The sequence below is a fragment of the Pelophylax lessonae genome (assembly GCF_965119305.1).
Source record: "Pelophylax lessonae genome assembly, chromosome: 3".
In the NCBI taxonomy this organism is placed as follows: domain Eukaryota; kingdom Metazoa; phylum Chordata; class Amphibia; order Anura; family Ranidae; genus Pelophylax; species Pelophylax lessonae.
Window position 1 is genome coordinate 405,405,549 of NC_138770.1, and position 9,143 is coordinate 405,414,691.

The 9,143-nt window shown below is 49.8% G+C and overlaps 1 pseudogene across 1 annotated transcript in view; it reads left to right on the forward strand.

Annotated features, from left to right (window-relative positions):
* Nucleotides 1-8,733, forward strand: part of LOC309550550 — a 34,229-nt pseudogene extending 25,496 nt beyond the window's left edge. Inside the window, exon 7 of the transcript XR_014226184.1 lies at nt 8,280-8,733. The product of XR_014226184.1 is annotated as an uncharacterized misc_RNA (transcript). The remainder of the gene's footprint in view (nt 1-8,279) is intronic.
* The last annotated feature ends 410 nt before the right edge of the window (nt 8,734-9,143 follow it).

Genomic DNA, 9,143 nt, shown 5'->3' on the forward strand with positions numbered 1-9,143 from the left:
GGCTCACCTCCACTGATCTCGCACACACAGAGCTAATTTCTGCCAATCTTGCGCACACAGGGCACCCCTCCACCGATCTCACACACACAGGGCTCAACTCCACCGATCCCGCACACACAGAGCTCATTTCTGCCGATCTCGTGCACACAGGGCTCCCCTCCACCGATCTCTCACACACAGGGCTTACCTCCACCGATCTCTCACACACAGGGCTCACCTCCATCGATCTCGCACACACAGGGCTCACCTCCACTGATCTCTCACACACACAGGGCTCACATCCACCGATCTCACACACACACAGGGATCACCTCCACCGATCTCACACACACACAGGGCTCACCTCCACCGATCTCCCACACACAGGGCTCACCTCCACCGATCTCACACCCAGGGCTCACCGCCACCGATCTCACACCCTGGGCTCGCCTCCACCGATCTCCCACACACAGGGCTCACCTCCACCGATCTCTCACACAGGGCTCACCTCCACCGATCTCTCGCACACACAGGGCTCACCTCCACCGATCTCCCACACACACAGGGCTCACCTCCACCGATCTCGCACACACACAGGGCTCACCTCCACCGATCTCCCACACACAGGGCTCACCTCCACCAATCTCACACACACACAGGGCTCACCTCCAATGATTTCTCCCACACAGGGCTCACCTCCACCGATCTCCCACACAGGGCTCACTTCCACCGATCTCACACACACAGGGCTCCCCTCCACCGATCTCACACACACAGGGCTCCCCTCCACCAATCTCACACACACAGGGCTCACCTCCACCAATCTCACACACACAGGGCTCGCCTCCACCAATCTCGCACACACAGGGCTCACCTCCACCAATCTCACACACACAGGGCTCGCCTCCACCAATCTCACACACAGGGCTCGCCTCCACCAATCTCACACACACAGGGCTCACCTCCACCGATCTCACACACACAGGGCTCACCTCCACCGATCTCACACACACAGGGCTCACCTCCACCGATCTCACACACACAGGGCTCACCTCCACCGATCTCACACACACAGGGCTCACCTCCACCGATCTCACACACACAGGGCTCACTTCCACCGATCTCACACACACAGGGCTCACCTCCACCAATCTCACACTCATCAGTGTCTGAACCCATCTCTGGTGTCATGTCCGCAGTCTCTGACAATTTCTTGTATCGTGTCCGCAGTCTCTGACCATCTCCTGTATCATGTCTGCAGTCTCTGACCATCTCCTGTATCATGTCTGCAGTCTCTGACCATCTCTTGTATCAAGTCTGCAGTCTCTGACCATCTCTTGTATCATGTCTGCAGTCTCTGACCATCTCTTGTATCATGTCTGCAGTCTCTGACCATCTCTTGTATCATGTCCGCACAGTCTCTGCCCATCGCTTGTATCATGTTCGCACAGTCTCTGACCATCTCTTGTATCATGTCCGCACAGTCCCTGACCATCTTTTGTATCATATCTGCAGTCTCTGACCATCTCTTGTATCATGTCCGCAGTCTCTGGTATCACGTCTGCAGTCTCTGATCATCTCTTCTATGATGTCCGCACAGTCTCTGACCATCTCTTGTATGATGTCCGCACTGTCTCTGACCATCTTTTGTATCATGTCCGCAATCTCTGAACCCATCTCTTGTATCATGTCCGCACAGTCTCTGACCATCCCTTGTATCATGTCCACACAGTCTCTGACCATCTCTTGCATCATGTCCACACAGTCTCTGACCATCTCCTGTATCATGTCCACACAGTCTCTGACCATCTCTTGTATCAAGTCCACAGTCCCTGACCATCTCTTGTATAATTTCCGCAGTCTCTGGTATCACGTCTGCAGTCTCTGATCATCTCTTCTATCATGTCCGCACAGTCTCTGACCATCTCTTGTGTCATGTCTGCAGTCTCTGACCATCTCTTGTATCATGTCCGCACAGTCTCTGGCCATCTCTTGTATCATGTCCGCATAGTCTCTGACCATCTCTTGTATCATGTCCTCAGTCTCTGACCATTTCTTGTATCATGTCCTCAGTCTCTGACCATCTCTTGTATCATGTCTGCACTGTCTCTGACCATCTCTTGTATCATGTCCGCAATCTCTGAACCCATCTCTTGTATCATGTCTGCACTGTCTCTGACCATCTCTTGTATCATGTCCGCAATCTCTGAACCCATCTCTTGTATCATGTCCGCACAGTCTCTGACCATCTCTTGTATCATGTCCGCACTGTCTCTGACCATCTTTTGTATCATGTCCGCAATCTCTGAACCCATCTCTTGTATCATGTCCGCACAGTCTCTGACCATCCCTTGTATCATGTCCACACAGTCTCTGACCATCTCTTGTATCATGTCTGCACAGTCTCTGACCATCTCCTGTATCATGTCCACACAGTCTCTGACCATCTCTTGTATCATGTCCACAGTCCCTGACCATCTCCTGTATCATATCCGCACAGTCTCTAACCATCTCCTGTATCATGTCTGCAATCTCTGACCATCTCTTGTATCTGTTTGATGGGATCTGCCTGGGGGGATGGTATTTGGAGTATCTTTATCTGCTGATTGTTAAACATTCTGCCATACACATATTGCTATTGTGGTTTAGGATCTGCTGTGCCTGCTCTCCCTCCATCCCTCTTTCTTTCCTTCCTTCTCTCTCCTTTCCTCCCTATCTCTCTCTTTTTCTTTCTTTCTTCTCCCTTCATCCCTCTTTCACCTCAGACTCTATTTAACCACACCCCCTTTAGGGTAGGATGTTTTTTTAGGACCCCTTCGCCTGCCAATAGCCCTCCTGGACAAAGATTTGTGTTTTCCAATCCAAACACGTCGGATGTCACCAGGTTAGGAGAGCGCCCTCTCTGGTTACATCTAAGCCGTATCCGGGCCCGCCATCCACCAGAGTATCTGTGACCGAGACCCTGGCAGTGGATTAGAGCTTCTGCTCCTTATGCCAATATTCCCCATTTACTGCTATATAGGGGTATATTGCTTCACAGGCACCACAAACTCTGGGGGACTACAGAGCCCAGCACACCTATTCATCTACAGCCGGGGGTTTTCTGAGTAAGTGCTGCCAGGTTACCCCAGGAGTTGTCTGACACTTTGTTAGAAAGTTTTATTGGAATTATCGTGTTGTGGGTTCAGATATTTTATCCATAGTGCAAGCGCTGCCCCAACATTTATTATTTGTAGAATAACCCCTTCAAGGTCAGAGAATTTACCCAGTTGCAAGTATGACCTTTGTGACCTGATAGTTCCAACACTGTGTCACCTCCACCGATCACACACACACAGGGCTCACCTCCACCGATCTCCCACACACAGAGGGCTCACCTCCACCGATCTCACACACACACAGGGCTCACCTCCACCGATCTCACACACACACAGGGCTCACCTCCACCGATCTCATACACACAGGGCTCACCTCCACCGATCTCTCACACACAGGGCTCCCCTCCACCGATCTCGCACACACAGGACTCACCTCCACCGATCTCCCACACACAGGGCTCACCTCCACCGATCTCCCACACACAGGGCTCACCTCCACCGATCTCCCACACACAGGGCTCACCTCCACCGATCTCCCACACACAGGGCTCACCTCCACCGATCTCCCACACACAGGGCTCACCTCCACCGATCTCACACACACAGGGCTCACCTCCACCGATCTCACACACACAGGGCTCACCTCCACCGATCTCACACACACAGGGCTCACTTCCAACGATTTCTCCCACACAGGGCTCACCTCCACTGATCTCACACACAGGGCTCACCTCCACCGATCTCTCACACAGGACTCACCTCCACCGATCTCACACACACAGGGCTCACCTCCACCGATCTCACACACAGGGCTCACCTCCACCGATCTCTCACACAGGGCTCACCTCCACCGATCTCTCACACACACAGGGCTCACCTCCACCGATCTCTCACCCAGGGCTCACCTCCACCAATCTCTCACACAGGGCTCACCTCCACCGATCTCACACACAGGGCTCACTTCCAACGATCTCCCACACAGGGCTCACCTAAACCGATCTCACACACAGGGCTTACCTCCACTGATCTCACACACACAGGGCTCACCTCCACCAATCTCCCACACACAGGGCTCACCTCCACCGATCTCACACCCAGGGCTCACCGCCACCGATCTCACACCCTGGGCTCACCTCCACCAATCTCCCACACACAGGGCTCACCTCCACCGATCTCTCACACACACAGGGCTCACCTCCACCGATCTCTCACACACACAGGGCTCACCTCCACCGATCTCTCACACACACAGGGCTCACCTCCACCGATCTCTCACACACACAGGGCTCACCTCCACCGATCTCTCACACACACAGGGCTCACCTCCACCGATCTCTCACACACACAGGGCTCACCTCCACCGATCTCGCACACACAGGGCTCACCTCCACCGATCTCCCACACACACAGGGCTCACCTCCACCGATCTCACACACACAGAGCTCATTTCCCCTCGATCTCTCACACACACAGAGCTCACCTCCACTGATCTCTCACACACACAGGGCTCACCTCCACTGATCTCTCACACACACAGGGCTCACCTCCACCGATCTTGCACACACACAGGGATCACCTCCACCGATCTCACACACACAGTGCTCACCTCCACCGATCTCACACCCAGGGCTCACCTCCACCAATCTCCCACACACAGGGCTCACCTCCACCGATCTCTCACACACACAGGGCTCACCTCCACCGATCTCTCACACACACAGGGCTCACCTCCACCGATCTCTCACACACACAGGGCTCACCTTCACCGATCTCACACACACAGGGCTCACCTCCACCGATCTCCCACACACACAGGGCTCACCTCCACCGATCTCCCACACACAGGGCTCACCTCCACCGATCTCCCACACACAGGGCTCACCTCCACCGATCTCACACACACAGGGCTCACCTCCACTGATCTCCCACACAGGGCTCACCTCCAAAAACTAAACAGCCCAAACCAAATGTTTTCCCATGGGGCAGTAGTTCTCTAATGTGCAACATACTATTTCTGTGTAACCAATACCATCCAAATAATTTTTACTTTCATTTCCCAAAGTTATCCGTCTACAAGGAGACCTGTATAGATCAAATGAGGATGGAGGAGGACCGGAGTCACATGACTGAGAATATACTAAACCTCACCCTGGAGATCATCTACCTGCTGACGAGAGAGGGGAGGAGGATTCTGGGAGGTCACATGACATCACTCTTATCTCTATTAATAAAACACAGACCTGACTGGAGAGGTGAGGAGGATTCTGGGATTCTAACATGATATTCCTATTGGTTCCTCAATACAGAGATTTCCTCCTCTGAAGTCGGGTGATCATATGACCATCACAGTGCCTTCATGTGACTCCCTAAAACCTGAGAGACACAACATGCAGAAGATTCTAGAAGTCACCAAGAAGATGATGGAGCTGCTGACAGGAGAGGTGAGCGGTGCTGGGAATTCTGGGACATTATCCAGTAACAGACAAGGGATGTGTCTGGATGGTGACTGTATCATTGTGTGTGTCAGGTTCCTATAAGGTGTCAGGATATCACTGTCTATTTCTCCATGGAGGAGTGGGAGTATTTAGAAGGACACAAGGATCTCTACAAGGACATCATGATGGACAATCAGCCACCCTCACATCACCGGGTAAGAGGAGACTTTATTGTAAAGAAGAGAGCAATACGGAGGCTCCACCTAGATCCCCCATCATCTGATAAACGCATAGAAACAATGTATTCAGTCAGTGTGTGTGTTTCTTACAGATGGATCCAGTAATGGGAACCCACCAGAGAGATGTCCCCGTCCTCTGTATTCCCGGGATTCCACACAGGAAAATCACACCATCCCTCACCATCATCAGGTAGAGGATTGACTTTATTGTCAGTTCTGATTTATACACAGCTTTTTTTTTTTTCAATGAATGTTTTATTATATATTCAGAGTGGAATCCTCTGGGATTATAATATTGTTATTAAAGAAGAGTATAAAGAGGAGGATGAGAAGTATGGAGTGATGGAGGAGTTTTCAGAAGGACACAAGGATATGATGGAGCCACCTAATAAAAGAAACCCACCAGAGAGATGTCCCCGTCCTCTGTATTCCCGGGATTCCACACAGGAAGGTCACACCATCCCTCACTGTTACAAGGTTGGTGGGACGGAGCATCTAGAACATGGACTTGTGTAGAAGATGTGTGGATTTTTTATGTGAAGTCGCAATATTAAAGCTTATATTTTACAGATGATATTCTCTCTCATTTTCTTGGTTTAGAGTGGAGATCCAATCGATATAGAATTTGAGGTTAAAGCAGAAGAAGAAGAGACATATGTGAGGGATGATCAGCAGTCTATGGAGGAGGATGGAATAACGGGAACATTTATAAAGGAGGACACTCCTACAGAGATCAGCACAGGTGGGTCATTAACACTAAATTCATTCCTGCACCCATACTGCTCACTGATTGGCCCAGAGTAGGACGGGGACTGGGTGATATCAGCCTGTAATCCCCTGGTCACTTTTCTGAGCTGTGTTCCCCGTCCTGTATTCCTGTATTTCTCTCGGATTATCTTCCTTCTCTGTGCTGCAGAAACAATTTATGTCTCTAGACTGGATTTATGGAGATTCTGGGGTTCAGCTGGCAGCAAAATTTTGGCTTTCCCTATAGGTGTTACCAGACCTAGGCACCTGGGGTATGTGCTTTGAGTCTTCCTCATGCTCGGGTCTAGTAAGATCTCTGACAGAACAATTCTCCCAGGGTTACTTGTTCTGTTATTTGCTGGCTGTGCCGGGTGGAGGGATATGTCTGTATAGTCTCATACCTAAGTCACTGAGTGCAGTCTCAGGAGATGGGAGGCAGCGGTGTGGGACCTCTGCAACTTGTCTCATGTAAACATTGAAGCTTCTACTGAATACCAATATTATGAGTCCTGACCCCTGCACTATATACTCTATGTTGTACATTATATACTCCTGACCCCTGCACTATATACTCTGTTGTACATTATATACTCCCAACCCCTGCACTATATACTCTGTTGTACATTATACACTCCCGACCCCTGCACTATATACTCTGTTGTACATTATATACTCCTGACCCCTGCACTATATACTCTATGTTGTACATTACATACTCCTGACTTCTGCTCTCTCCCCTCTACCCACTGCTATATATACACTTAATATGGATTCTCTTTTGTTACGCCCATTTCCTACCAGCTGGACATTTTATATCTGATGATCTGATTGGAGGAAAGACTTTTACATGGTGATAATAATGTGATAACATCCTCCAAATTTGGAACCTTAAACAGAAAGTGATAATGGGGGAGGAGTCAGTAGCCCAATGATGGTGGTCTTCAGGATCAGTCCAGTCTTCATCTTGGTTGTTCTCCCTCATCCTCACTCTCCGACCTCTGGTGGGGCTCAGCCCCGCTGTTATTCATGACTAAATCATGGACTAAATAAGGAAGTGCAGGACTTCTGTTAGGAAGATGGCAATGAGTGATAGAGGGGGAGGGGACACTCGTCCTATAATCCCCTCATCACTGTCACTCCTATAAAAGAAAGTTCTCGTTGTTTCCTCACTCTCTGACTAAGGTCCATGAATAAAGAAATGAACTGGTAGGAGATCAGAGGACCCATTTACTAGTTACCTTGAGGGGGGAATTGTAAGATCCTCAGAGACAAAGCTGCCTGATGTGGGCGGAGTCCTGGCTTAGGGGAACCAATCTGCTCATGTCTAGTAATAATCTTTGTATTTCTATTTTAGTAGATGGACGGGAGATGAGGAAAACCTCAGAGGATTGTCTCACTTTGTCTCCAGACTGTAAAGTAGAAGATGAGGACATCACACAATATAGTCCAGGAGAAAACCTGGCTACTTCAAATGTCCATCTGGCACCACACAGTGTAGATGGACCATCGTATTCCTCTTATCCTGAGGAACCTCAGACTGTGAGGGACGGTGCCGGACCATCGTATTCCTCTTATCCTGAGGAACCTCAGACTGTGAGGGACGGTGCCGGACCATCGTATTCCTCTTATCCTGAGGAACCTCAGACTGTGAGGGACGGTGCCGGACCATCGTATTCCTCTTATCCTGAGGAACCTCAGACTGTGAGGGACAGTGCCGTGCTTCCAACAGATAAGAGCTTTTCCTGTACTGAGTGCGGGAAGTGATTCCGTTTTAAATGCAGTCTTAATGTGCATAAAAGAACTCACACAGGAGAGAAGCCACATTCTTGCCCTGAGTGCGGGAAATGTTTTTCACAAAAGTCTGATCTTTTCAAACATCAGAAGACTCACACAGGAGAGAAGCCGTATTCCTGTTCTGAGTGTGGGAAATGTTTTAGAAGAAAATCAGAAGTTGCCGACCATGAGAGGTGCCACACAGGGGAGAAGCCGTATCCCTGTGACGAGTGTGGGAAGTGGTTCCATGTTCGCTCCACACTTAGGGTGCATAAAAGATCTCACACGGGTGAGAAGCCACATTCCTGTCCTGAGTGTGGGAAATGTTTTTCACAGAAGGCCAATCTTGAAAAGCATCAGAGATTTCACACAGGGGAGAAGCCATTTTCCTGTCCTGTGTGCGGGAAGTGTTTTTCGGAAAAGTCCAGACGTAATATTCATCAGAGATTGCACACAGATTAGAAGTTGCATTCCGGTCCTAGGTGTGGGAAAGGTTTTTTTTATGAAAATCAGAACTTATCACACATCAGATGTGTCACACAGGGAAAAAGTCATACTCCTTTTTCAAGTGCGGAAAATGTTTTGTACTAAAAACTGTACTTCTTACACATTAAAGTCTCACAAGGGGGGGAAAAACTGTATGTCTGTCCTGAGTGCAGGAAAAGTTTCTAGTCAAAATCAGAACTTCACACGTATCAGAGATCTCACACGGGGAGAAGCCGTATTCCTGTTCTGAGTGAGGGAATTGTTCCTCACTGAAGTCCTGTCTTCCTGTACATCAGGGATCCCACACAACCCTGGAGGTGTATTAGTGCCTTGAGTGCGGGAAATGTCTTCTATATGAATGTTGGTGGACATGTGGGGAAGAAGCA